This window comes from Zophobas morio, unplaced genomic scaffold (genome assembly GCF_036711695.1).
Source record: "Zophobas morio isolate AGI-343-1 ecotype UQ-CSIRO unplaced genomic scaffold, CSIRO_AGI_Zmor_V1 ptg000014l, whole genome shotgun sequence".
Lineage (NCBI taxonomy): Eukaryota > Metazoa > Arthropoda > Insecta > Coleoptera > Tenebrionidae > Zophobas > Zophobas morio.
In genome coordinates this window covers 5,457,359-5,471,414 of record NW_026972119.1, presented here as the reverse complement: position 1 = coordinate 5,471,414, position 14,056 = coordinate 5,457,359, and the positions used below count along the sequence as shown (strand labels likewise).

The 14,056-nt window shown below is 33.0% G+C and overlaps 2 protein-coding genes across 4 annotated transcripts in view; both read right to left on the bottom strand.

The window, feature by feature from the left end:
- LOC135129216 (homeotic protein antennapedia-like) overlaps nucleotides 1-14,056 on the bottom strand; it is a 295,089-nt gene that overhangs the window by 94,333 nt on the left and 186,700 nt on the right. The window lies entirely within an intron of this gene.
- Nucleotides 4,232-14,056, bottom strand: part of LOC135129218 (homeotic protein ultrabithorax-like) — a 543,629-nt gene continuing 533,804 nt past the window's right edge. The window contains exon 4 of the transcript XR_010280528.1: nucleotides 4,232-4,436. The gene's annotated coding sequence lies outside the window, so the exon portion shown is untranslated. The remainder of the gene's footprint in view (nucleotides 4,437-14,056) is intronic.

Here is a 14,056-nt window from a genome sequence, read left to right as displayed (position 1 = left end):
GGGAATTATCTACAGAGGACGACAAATCCTAATAATTCAAAGATAGATACAAAAGAAAACGTTACGTCAGGTTTAAGTGATTCACCGTGTGTTTGTTGGCAAGGCTTGCTCACCTACTTTTAAAAGTTAAACAAAGAGAGATCAAAAATACACATCTAAATGTACCCTCTCTGTCTAGATACCGGAAAAACGAAACGGTGTTAGTGTTTATTCAAGAAAATTTTTTCCGCTGCATTATCACTCAAAATAATTTTTAGAGTTTCCAATACGTGTTTGTTAAGAGAGTCAATTTCGATCGAAGTTATATAGGTGAGTTTAACACGTTTCCTGAGTTCTAGATTTAAACGATAACAAACGGTGCAAATCCAAATTGCTCAATTTGGTGGCTTTTTTTAGTCGAGCCTAGGGCGTTCACAACGGAACGGGAGCAGTTGTGGATTTAAAACCAAAATGAAACATGTTTTCATCGCTAATAAAGGCATAATATTTGTTTAAATGAAAAAAGTGTGTGTAATTTTAGTGCATTTTGTGTGTGCAGTATACAAATAAACCCATATTTGTGTATGTTATTTATCTAAATTAGCAACAAATGTACAAAAGTCGCTAAATCTTTCGTTATCAAACTGACGACCCGTAAATCATTTTTTAAACAGAAAAAAAAATTAGTTTATTACATGAAAGTCGCTCACGTAAAAACAAGTATTTTCCTACGTAATAAATATATTTCATTTACCACTTTGAAATAGTGTAAACAACTAAACACATGCGACACGTCAATGTACTTTTAAACTTGCAAAAAGGTCAAATTAGTAAAACTGTATTAAAACGAAAAGTAAAATTTATTCAAGAATCTCCAATAAGGGTTGCTCGGTTCAGAAATGCTCCCAAGAGTCAGATATAAACTTGGAAATTTGAAACTACTTATAGTGCTGTTTTTCACGCTTTCTCGCACCCTACATTCAAATACAGCAGTTTTTTAATTGCGATCGCCCCTAGCACATACATCACATTTTCATGATATACTCACAACGACGTTGTCGTCTAAATAAATCAAGCGAGTACTAGGAGAAATCTCCTAATTGGACACGTAAGACATTATATCGAAAACGTGGAATCAAAATGAGCCAAGATAAAATCACATAACTATTTGGTAGTCCGCACATAATTAGAAAACATTTAGAATAGCTGGCATAGAGATAGAGAGAAGCGAGCCGGATATTTAACGACACCTGCTCGGTTCACTGACAACATGAGCTTAACATAGATTACACACATTTTAAAGTGTCAGAAGATTGCTGTAATGGGATGCAACAATGTTTATAACTTCACCATACTAGAAGCGACAACCAAAGTGGCAATACCGTTACATCACCACAAAGAAAAGAAGGGAAGGAGCTGACGAATACGAAAAATGCGTGCACTTCAATTTTGCCGTAATTTCATTCCACGCCAGTCCAAAGTTATGTAAAAGTCTTACAATTATTATATTTCAAGAAAAACTTGGTGAGAATATGACTCAAAGAAGGTATAGGTACCAGATTTTCCGAATTTTGTATATGGATAACATATTGTAGATAATGCTACAGTAATTCATGGACGAACTGATTGACTATGATGGCAGTTTCAACAACCATTTAATAATTTAATGTGTATTTTGAAAAGTATTCTTTATTTTATTTCGATCATAAAAATCTAGAAGTTAGCTATATATTATGTACAAAGTGATCACTTCCATGTGCCGTTTATTTTAAAAGAGGGATGCATGCTAAATATGGTCCCTTTCGGAAGGAAAGTGCAAATATTTATATTCAAAATGTGTTGAAAGCGGGTCACTACGTTTAATAATGTGAAATGTGAAATAAAATGATCTGAAATTTTATCATTTTAGATTCATCCAACAAAATTAAAAAACAGGTACGGAATTAGTTGTAAAGTTGTTAATTAAATTTTAATTAAATAATCTGTAATCTCAGTGTCAGTGCGCATTTTGTTTTCCATATTGACAATAATATATATGCATATCAGATCAATAAATGAAATTTGCATAGTGCGAGGTAAAATTTTCAGACAGCACTTTCTGAATAATTAATCATTCTGTGCCTAGTAGATTTTTTAATTCAGTGTTGTTTGCACACTTTAGAATTTTTAGATGTCTCCTTTCATGCATTTCGATTCTAGTTACATGAAACGTGCAATACAAAAGGTTCTTTTTATCGTTATTTAACAACTATCACTCATATTTAACGCAGTTCTGTAATGACAATATAATTAATAAATATTTAATTGTGTATGTGTTCATTCCTTTCTTGGAACATTTGAAAACGGGTGGCTTATGACTTTAATGAAATTTTTTATTACTTAAATTGAACGTTGAGAATAGAGTAGTTCTTTCAAAGATGAAGGGAGTTACAAATTATAAAAATTAAAAACATACACACAAACAAACAATTCGCAACTCATGGGTCATTTTAAATGTTTATTAAACTAATATTTAGTTAACATTTAAAAATTCAAACTGAGATCTAATTATAACGAAAATAATGGCAAATTTGAAACAGTTGAAAATTATTTCTCTTACAATTAGTCTAAATTAATTATTAATTGAAATTTTCTTAAAATTATTAAAATTGAAAAACGGTTTAAACAAACAACAAGACCCAAGTTGTAGTGGGTAGCAACGGTAAAGGTATAGTTACACAGCCGTAGATTAATCAGGCTTGAAGGTGCCTCACGCTTGCCATATGTTATAATTTCGTCAACCATCACTCGTGTCTTTAAATCAGTTTTAATATTAAGTTCTCCATTTTAAAATGTCGGTGGTTAACGAAACTATAAATTTCTGAGAAGCCTGCCTATAGAATTTTTTATTACTTCGCCAGACTTACTCGGCACATCTATATTTGTAGTAAAACCAGCGCTTAATTGAATGTTTTCTAGAAATCTTGCGAACAGATACATACACTTTGTCCGTTTCAGTTGCACCTTATAAAGTTTTATTTCAGAATTCGACTCGTTCCAAACCCGCTACCCCACTATACCAACAAATATTCCAATGGAATTGGGTGAAGACTGCAGTGATAACAATGTGTAACTTTACATTACACATCTGTAATAGTCTGTAAAATTTTACTTCGTCTGTAGATAATCTGAATTATCTAAACAAAAAAGATTATACCTATTTTTCAAAAAGTTCATAATCGCTATAAGCCATATTCGAAATTTTGTATTAAATATAAATTAGTTTTTGTGTGAGTACAAAATTACAAGAATCTCAAAGTATGGTCTTGAGACCTAAAATATCATATGAAACTTTTAAAAATTAGAATCTTTGCAACAAAAACTTAATCCGTAGCAAATTCCTTTCAAACCTAATTTGTACTAATAAGTGTCTGGAGTACTGCCGAAAACATATGACAAATGTGTTAAAGTAATCCGAAAAGTGAGGCAACACTTAACATCACCTCGTTATTAAAATACATTCTAAAAGTCATTTAATTTTTTTTTATAGGACTTTCTTCAATACGAGTGCTCTTTTGCTTCCACGCCATTTTACCTACCACAAAATTTATCGAAAACATTAACAACTGTAGATATACCTACTTTCTTTACTACATCAATGAATTCATTTTTCTGTTTCGAATTATTTTTTCGTTAATATCGGAAATCGATTGAATGGGCTTTTGTTCAACCGACAAACGCTACGTAAGCCCGGTGAACAACTCTGGCGTATAACGAAAATGTCGTTTAATAACCACTTTATTATCAAAAGGTAGCCACGAAAACTGTTACCTCTAGATATTAATTGCAATTTTAGTTATTAGTTTTAATGCTTATAAAATGGGACATAAAATCTGCCACAGAATTTCGGTACCATTACACCCGCCAGGAAACATTTGGACATATGCATAGCAATCTTGATTACAACTCAAGAACCAATGTCAGTTAACGTCTAACATTTACAGAAAACTCGTCCCTAATTCTTATAAGAAGCTGCAACTAATTCAGTTCGTTCGTCCTAACAGATCAAGTTCATGTTATAGATACTTTAAGTCCATCACTGAATTGTGATTTTTACGAAAAATATTTATTATAGGATGATATTCACAGTTGTGGAAGCAATATTTGTCGAGTGATACACTAAGGGTTTTATCTCCTTTGTTACAGCTCGCACCGACAACTTTGCTTCGCACTTCCATCACTGCGTTCTACTACATAATTGAAAACAACTGAAGAAAAACGCCAATTACTCATTTAATGTCCAATCAGTTCAACAGATCCATCTTTAAACTCACAATTCAGTATATATTTCAAAATTAAATTTATCTATCGCCGTACCGCTTGTAGCCCTCGGAAAAAGCTCCTCTACGCACATACATCTACTACACCAAAGACCAAACCGGCGAGGTGAGGGTTCGACCCCGAGCATGCCGCCTTACCTGAAACAAAAACAGATCAGTTAACAAGCGGAATCGACTATAGAAATTTAACGGTGTGCGCAGCAAGCAATATTGCAAAACAGTAGGATTATTTTTAATCCCCCCAAACTCTTATTAACTTTCCCCGTCTCTCAGACATCCCCGACAGGATTAAATCCCCGGTTCTGATCTGCGCCCCGCGCGCCCCTCGTCCCGCAAAACTGTCGGGATGCCCCGGAACCATAGCAACGGAGTGCTCTCCGCTAGGCTGTCTCCTGTCCCTTGATTTATGGCGATGGAAAATGCGAGAAATGAAGAGCAGGACTGGCAGACAGCCGCGCTATTGCTATAGCGAACCATCATCCAGAAAAAACAAGAATCACTAAACGCGTAGCGCACACGAAAATAAGAGAATCGCGATGGCATTGCGGTGTAAACATGGGGAATCACCTCAGATTTATGGCGCCGTAAAATTAGATGGAGGAGTCGCTAAAGTACGAATTAGGTTGATGGAAAACTGATATTTGCGGCGTAGGGGAGGGCGGGGCGGCGTGGACACTTTTTCGAAAGAGAGATTTTTATAGGTCGAGGTCAAATGAAAAATTAAGTGGATTCGGTTGTTGTCCATATCAGAATAAAAGATAAAAGCAACGAAACACTATATATGTGCATTGTTATCCTTGGTAACAGGACAAAGAGGTGAATATTGGAGAGTGATATCTCCAAGTACAGAAAATTTTAAAATCAATCACGTATATGCATTTGTATAAGTATTTTATGACACTTTTAGACGTTTAACTTTTAAATATTTGACATATTTTATTAAAAATTACGAAAAAACGAAAACCAATATAACAATAAAAAAATTGAGACAGAAGATTTTTAGTTCCATTATGGGAAACATATGAAGATTGAAAAATTAAATTTTGCATGGATTTTTTTCAAAATACCCTAAACAGATACATGAGTGATCCTAAATTATACATATAGGTATCGGGTGATCAGAATTGGTTGTAAGGGAGTCATTCTTGAAAATGTAGACCACTAACTCCCCTAGGGATGCTGAAACGATTTTGGGGGGCGCTAGAAAGCTGAGCTTAGAGGCCCGTCTACAATAACAAGAAGGCGGCGAAAGTATACAATAAAAATATAAGAAAACTTTGGAAAAGTTTTAGTTGTTAAAAATTTTAATGAACGACTGAATAAATCATGTGTGAGTAAAGCGGTCAACAAACGCTATTAGTAAAGTGGCAGATTGCTTAGCAACTTTGTCAGGTGTGAAAATAATCGCTATTGTTGTAAATGGATATTTTTGCTTGTCAATAAGTACCTGTTTAACTCGATTTTGTGCATTTTTCAATTTGGTGTTACAATCCTTAGAAAGAGAAGATAATGGTTTACGAGCCAATTTGATTTATTCAAAAAGTCACATAGCTCCAAAATGTTAAACTGAATTTAATAAAAAAAAAAATTCAGTTTCTATATTTGCACCAAAACTGTACAGTATCGATAAGGAATTTTTTCAATAATTTTCTTACACTTAAGGCTGTTCGCAACATTCCGGACAGCCTGTAGCTGGATGTTGGATTCATTTTCAACTACAAATATAGAAGAACTTCTAAAATTTCAAAAAGATTCTTTGGAATGTACTGCAAGTGACATAGTAAAAAATCATTAATAACGTTACTATTATCTTATTTTGTGGAATTTGGATTTAGTGTATGTTAAAAAAAAAAACAGTTGCAAATAGTGGAATTTAAGACTTAAGATTTTGCTAACAAAAATAGAGCTGAATATTCGTAGAGTAATATACCTGCATCAAGTTCATCCTTTTCATTAGGATAATTTTCAGTTTAGCAATACATGTAGAATTAAAATTCTATTTTCTTATTTATAATTTTATATTAATTTTGTAATTCTATGTTGATTTTATTAGATAATTGTATTTCATGCCTTAAGATATCTTACTTACAACAAAATCTTTCATATCCTTAAATTCAGTACACAGAGTGATTCAAAAATGGCATACTAACTCAACTGTATGTTGTTATTATTATTATTAGGTTCACAAATCTAAGTTCGAAGAAAATCATGAAAAAAATTTTTTACGACGTCAATTTGACTTTCACTTACAAAAACAAAATATCAATTTTTAATTAGGTGGAAATTAAAAAAGTTGAGAAATTAGCCACTTTTATCAGATTCATTCTGAACAATTCTTAACTTTTTTGTAATATTACAAATAAAGGATTTTTTAAATTATTAAACAGTCCTTAACAACGGGGTGATAGAGTTGGTAGGCCATTTTTAAATCACCCTGCAAAGAAAAAAAAAACACAAAAATGGTCACTGCACTTTCCCTGTTTGGTCATAAAATAAAAAGTTTGGGAACTTCTGGATAATTTATATATACCTAACTTTTAATGAATCGGACGTTGTAGATCTAAATTTATATAACTGAAATTGTAATATTTTTGCTCATTAATAGGCAAACGTAAAAAGTTCTACTCCAGCCTTAATAATGATTTGTTATCAATTTAACTTGATGAATGACATTTAAAAAATGTGCATGTAGCAACGGCCGTAATCCAACCTAACTTCAAGTTCTGACCCTTGTTTCTCCGGCTTGTTTTATTTTTACTGTTTAGGTGTACTTCTGCCATGGTTAAAGTGTTTGGCAGTTATATTTTATTTAGGACACTTGGGATGAATTCTATGAACAAATTCCTAATAATCTTATAGATTATGCATATCCCCAATGTCCTAAAATGTTATGTGAATCAGTTTCGTGAAAATGGAAGCTTAGAAAAAAAATCAAGTGGTAGACCGAAATCCAAGAGAAATCTCGAAAACATTGGGAATATGAGAATAGTAGTGGAAGAGACATCAACATCTATCTTGTGCCATTTGTCAAGAAATGCTTAAAAATGATTTAGACCTCTATCCGCATAGACTAATATCCAGGAATTACAAAAAAAGATTTTCCGCTTGAATTGGTTTTTGAACACATTTGATAAGAAATTATAAAAAAAATATAGGATTTCAAGTCAGTAGGTTAGGTAACTTACAAAATAGGCAAATTTGAATCACTGAAAATAGACACTTTATCGTACGCAGAGAAATTTGGAGTTTGGACAGAAATTTGGCGACGCAGGGTAATGGGGCATTTTTTTTTTTTTTTTTGAAATATGTAATTAGTTCATCTATCCCGTCAATGTTAAGGTAACCTCACAGCTACATGATATCAACAATCTTGATATCTATCTTAACACCTTTTACAAGTCAACTCCATTACGATGAATTGGCGATGAGATATATTTAACCACATGGTGCCACAGCAGGAACCACAATTGGATTGTTCTAAGAATTTTTTGCAAATCGTCATATAAGTCGAGAAAATTGTTAAAAAGAAAGATAACATTTTTAACATTTATTGTAGCATGTTAATAAAAGAAATTTTCTCAAACATCATGTGTGTATTCCGTTGTCCTGAATCATGTAAAAGCAAGATTCACAAAAAGAGATTTTTTCCAACTTGACACCAAATTGGAAGCAATCTATATTTAGAATAGAATGATTTTTGCTTCATCATGAGTAAACGTCATACAGGAGACTCATCTTGACATTCTACGTCCATATACGCCATTTTCGTGTTTATATTTGTCATTTTATTTGACATGTTAGTACCAATCTATCAAAGACATGCAGATTAACTTTCAAGGAATACTCGATGACAGTAATTTCTGATCACCCGATAGAATAACATTATGTCACTATTTAATCTACACTCAAATTTTAAATAATTTTTGAAAAAAAAAGACACCAGCAAAATCATCACTTCAACCCACTGCTATTCGAATCATTGCTTTTAAATGTAACAGTGAAAGATGTCCAAACTATCCCCTGTTTGAAGTCACGCCCGTTCTCCCCTAGTCACTTTTAGTTATTGGCACGATGTGACCTTTACGACAATAATAAATCGCCACTGTTTTAAAAAATAACTTTCTTCATTAGTTGCGTGGATTAAAATGAGTCACGATTTCCTTTTATCACATTAACTTGGCACAATTCAAACAGTGAGTATTATTTTGGCGATGAAGTCAAGGCGTTCGGTTCCAACGGATTAACTAAAACAACTAGTTTGATAAATTCACGTCGGAATAAGAGTAGTTGCAGTTTAGTATTTATGGAAAATCCGTTTTATTTTGAGAGTATGCATTGGAATGTAAACGCGAAATATTTTTCTCCCCACAAATCATACAGCAAAACATGCATGTCTGCTTTCTCGCAGCTACGAATCGACCTACATTTTATTTTTCCCCAAATATATCAAATGCAATAACAAGAACTGCGCTTTCTAAACTACGAATATTGAATTTGCGTGTGCCCCTTTATTCTATTAGTTACGCTTAAGGAACGTAAATTAATTAAAATAATTTAATCAAAGCTGAGGAATGTGGGGCGAAACAGGGTACTTATGTTACTGCTATATAATCTTTGACAATTAATCTTCAGTTTATAAACCGTGAAATTACAGTTTCCGATAAACATTATTAAAAAAAAAAAAACTATAAAAACAGCAAAATTTTTTTTTTCCAACAGAAACCGCTTAGTCATGGTTTTAAAAGTGTTAGCGACTCAGCATTAATTGTCGTCCCAACTTTTTTTTCAAAAATACAAATATATATATAGGTATACATGCTCATTTAAAATTGAATTCACGTATATTATATAAGTATTATTTCAATTCTCACATCCAAACAAAACAAAAATAAGGAATTGGAAATTCATATTTTATTCTAGTTACAGTAAAATCGGTGTGTGTAAAATAAACAATTAGATCATGTCATGTAATCATTTATATTATATCATAATTATTATAAAGTTGCAAATGTAAATAAACCTACGGTGATATTTTTAGTATTAAATGTAATATAAACGAGTTCACAGAACATGAGTGCCAAGTTCTAATTTCTAATTTATTTAAATTAACTAGAGGGCAAGGTGACATTCGTCAACCGGGGTAAATTCCATGTTGCCATAGTGAGAAAATATTACTAAAGTGGAAAAGTGTTATTAAAATAACAAAAATTGTACTCATGTCTGGTAAAAATGGAAACGCGGTGAAAAGTTTTATAATGATCCTAGAAGGACTATTATATTTCTAGAATCTTAAGATCTTTCTTCTACGCAGCTGAAACATCCTGTATATACCTATACAACGCGACGAAAAATTATGCATTTGATGTAGGCTATTAAAAAAAATTATCCAAATTTCACATTTACAAGGTAGACACTAAAATAGTATTTTTTACATATTAATCTCCTAGAGGTTTTTTTTTATACCAGGTTTGTTGGGGTTTATTCGAAAAATAGTTTCAAAAAACTTTTGTGATAAACCTCAACAAATGTAATCTCAAAACAAAATGTTATAAAATACATGAGAAAATTAACAACCTGAAAATTTAATTACTCTTGTTTTTTGTGTTTCTCATGAACGACCTTCATATTCAAACATGGTGAAGTTGAGAATTTTTAAAAATGACCATTTTTTTACATAAAAATGCCAAAATCTGGATGCATTTTTCTCCTTTTTAATAATAACTTAAAGCTCCAGAGTGTTTTAGTTAAAATAATGCAAATATTGCGTGAAACTTTGAAACGTATATGTTTGAAAATAGTTGTAGATTCTTTCAATAAATGAATGAGTTCAATAAGAATGCGTCAAGCATTTTTTTTCATACGTAAAGCAAAATTAATACACTCATTATGTGTTCATCTATTAGACTGGTCAATAAATTGAAATGACGTCGAGAAGACGTAAAACGTTATTTTATTCTATTTCATTAAAAATAATGAAACAGAAGCAAATTAGTAGAACGAAAATAACACTTTACGTCATGATAAAACTAAAATATCATCTGTTAATGATATTCACCTCAGTTATTAAAACTTGAATCAACTGTACAAACTGTTAAACAAGTACGAGACAAAAATCAACCGTTTCAAGTTCTGTGTCGGACTTTATAACAAAGCTAATACAAGTATAAACCACAATATTAACTAGTCGTTTTGCATATGCATATTTTTAGAAAACTAGTGATTTTGCAACACAAGCACTAAAAATCTTGCAGATTTATAGATCACCATCATATTAACGAAAATTAACAATTCAACTACTGTAAAATAAAGTTTTGTTTATAGTAGTGCAGTACATTTCTCAACTGGATGTTGAAAAACTGTATACCACAGAAATAGTTTTCCTTTTTGTCTTGACTTTAAATCCTCGGAATTTTTTGCATATGCAGGACGCAGCCAATGTCACTGAGAATATGAACATTTCGGAAATTATTGCGAATGCGGCTAAAGACATCATGAGTAATCCCCTCCCGTAAATAGTTGGCATTTAACTAGAAACAAAGCGGAGACAAATAGAAACGGCACTTAGCAAAGCTAGGAATTTCGTCTCCAGAAGACGAATATCTCACTTTCACCCCAACCGGAACAATGAAAGTTATGCCGCAGTATTTTGCGAATCCTCCCCGCGACTTGGCCTTTAGCTTCACTCGTTCGCTCCAAGAGGCACGGATTCTGTGCACTTTATGGTCTCGAGGAAGCCTATAAGCGTTATCACTTAGTTCACCCGTGCTCCCATAATACATTACCGATACTTGCTGAAGTGTGAAGATGTATTTTCGACGTTTCGAGAATTAATCGAGACGCTTCAGATACGTTTTTATCAGAAAATGTCATCGCGTCCCATTCTCTAATTCACTTGCAGCAGTGCCTCCCGGAATTTTAAACGGAATTTTAATTTCAATAAAATGGCACGAAAAAACTTAGGACAATAAGAGGACGTCGCTCTTTATTACCGAAGAGGTTGAAGTGGAATTCATTTGGCATTTTATAGAGGCAGATGCACTTACTATGCCATTGTTCGAAGCACCGGTTCTTGATATGATTTTTGATCCTTTTTGGATTAATTTTTGTGTAAGGGTTTAATTCATTTGTTGCTTATTCCCAGTGAAATTCATTTAGTTGGCGACTGGTGGTTATAAAGGGAGACATTTGCACAAAGAACACTCACTGTGAAAAGGGTGGGTCATGAGCATCGAGTACCCTATAATCAGGCAGCTGTGCTTTCTCATTTGCTGTCAGTTTACTATCATTACGGCTTTCAGTAGAAGCTACCCCCACGCTTGGAGAGCGGAACCAATCCAGTGACAAGTAGCCATTCGTCACCCTGTATATTAATACATCGGCTATAAAATTACTGTTTTTGACAATAATTGCATGGGTTAATTATTTTGACGAATTTATTAACCACATGTCACTTTGTGGTTTCTTTTCTCATTTCATTCGTTTCGATATTTTGCAAGAAATTACAGTGTTGACATGTTTAGGAAATTGAGAAGCAACTTACTAACCTGTAAATGAAATTGGTCTGTTATTATGTAATTTTTCCATTAATGAAAAAAAAATATGTAACTTAATTGCACACACGAGGTATGATTTTTTTTTCCACTACGGCATCGAAACCGTCAGCCGTTGTGGTAAGTTGAAAACTGCAGTAACATGAAAAGTACGAACGAGCAAAGTAGGATCACATGCTTTTTTCTGGTATTATGCTCACGTAAAAACCAAATACGTGTTCCCAAATTTTGTCCTTGTCAACGGAAATTTCTCGTATATCTAATGCGTATCGGACAGCGCATCCCACTCCTGACGCCAATAAATAAAACGCGCCGTTGGCATTGTTTAATAAAATAATCGCTTTATAAAATTATCGGCTGTCGATAAATCAAGTATTTATTTTAAACAGCAGATGCATCCATATCAGCACGTGTGATTGGCCTAACGATAGTCAATCGTAACGGAACGGGTTACCGTAAAAATATCAGTATAACGAGCACTGATATCGCGTCGAATTTTGATTTATGCGTCGGACCGACACTATTGTTGCATTAACCGTGCCATCACCGATTCGAACGATTTGATGCGGCCCTGCTTCCACATTATGTAAACTAGCCTTTATGCGTTTTACATAGTCTCGACCGCACTAGCATAATTCGCGGGAGTGTAGGGCGTTTTAAAATACATTAGTCATCCGAGTGCATCATCCCTCGCCATTCCGTGGACTTGTGAATATAATGTAGTGTTCGTAAACACAAAGCCTTTCACTATATCGGGTTTGCAGTCATATATTGCCGTCTAACGCATGATTTGTGGCTCTACTTTTCACTATTCTTGCCCTTTTATTGTGCTCGCTTCGGCCCAACTTTTTGCGGCCTGTCACGTTACCGGCGACCAGGTTAACAACTGGGACGCGATACTGCCAAATTCTAACGAAAAACTTGTTTGCACCGAGAGAGATAAACGACAACGGAGGAGACAACAATTTATCGAACGAATTCAATAACATCACGGTTTTAACATGCGGTGATTTATACGCGGAACAACGAAACTTAAATTAACACGAGGCAGAACTTAAGGCATAAACAACTGAAACAACCAGTGAACGATATGTACTTGGTGTTTGTTTGCTTAAGACGGCGGTTGTCCTTTTTTCGGGGGTACTAATTTTAGGAACGAACTAATTGGACGACAAAGCCTTTGTAGTTTTAAAAGCAAATCAACAATGGATAAGGGGGACAGAATTTATCGTTCTTTCTTATTAGTCAGCGTAACGCGAGCTTTTTATAAGATTTTGTTTTAGAAAGCTACTTCACCACACCACATCGCCATACTTTGCTATGGTTCACCATATGGATGACAAATTAACAACGGGTTGTAAGTATTTCAAAATTTTTGAAATGTTAATTATTTGTTTTAAATGTGAACACTCTTTATAAAAATGATGTTAATATCAAACATTGGTAGTCCAGTAGAGAGCATCTTATGTGTTTTTCATGACACTTACACATGTTCATTTAAGATTTACTACACTCTCTTTTAACGTCTCTGTTTATACATATAAAGTACTGAAATTTGAAGCAGTCACAACTAAAAAAACAGCCTCGTTAAATCTCGACTACTCTGAAAACATAATCTAAAAAAATTACCTTAGAAAAATTAAATTACGCAGGTGTTAGGGAAAAAACTTCAGGTTCAAAAAATACTTTAAACATTCAACAAATTATCACTAATGCGATAAGAACAAAAATAATAAATAACAACGTTTAAATGACAATCTGATAAATAATTCATAAAAAACTGAAACTTGACGGCCATAAACAATCAAAGTAAATCTAATAACAAGTCAGATCGGCGAATTTTTAGTAATTCCCACTGATTTTGTGTTCGAACGTTTCAGTAAACTTTTTACATAATTTCACGACCAGTCCGACAAATTGTATATTATACCACTTTTTTGACAGTAGAGAACACTAATTGAAGAGATAAATGTAGTTGGAATTTACGCAAGCCAATAACATAATTTAAGAAAAATGCACGGAAGAAAAGTATTAATGTTGTTAAAACTTAAACAAAATATTCTTTGAATTGAATTTCTTTTTAGGAACCGCCAGCTACGAGTTTTGAATTTCTCACATTTTAAAATAATTTGATATATATTTTCCAAGAATATTTTGACCTACAGCATTTTTAAATCAAACACAAACAATTTAGTATAAAATTTTTCA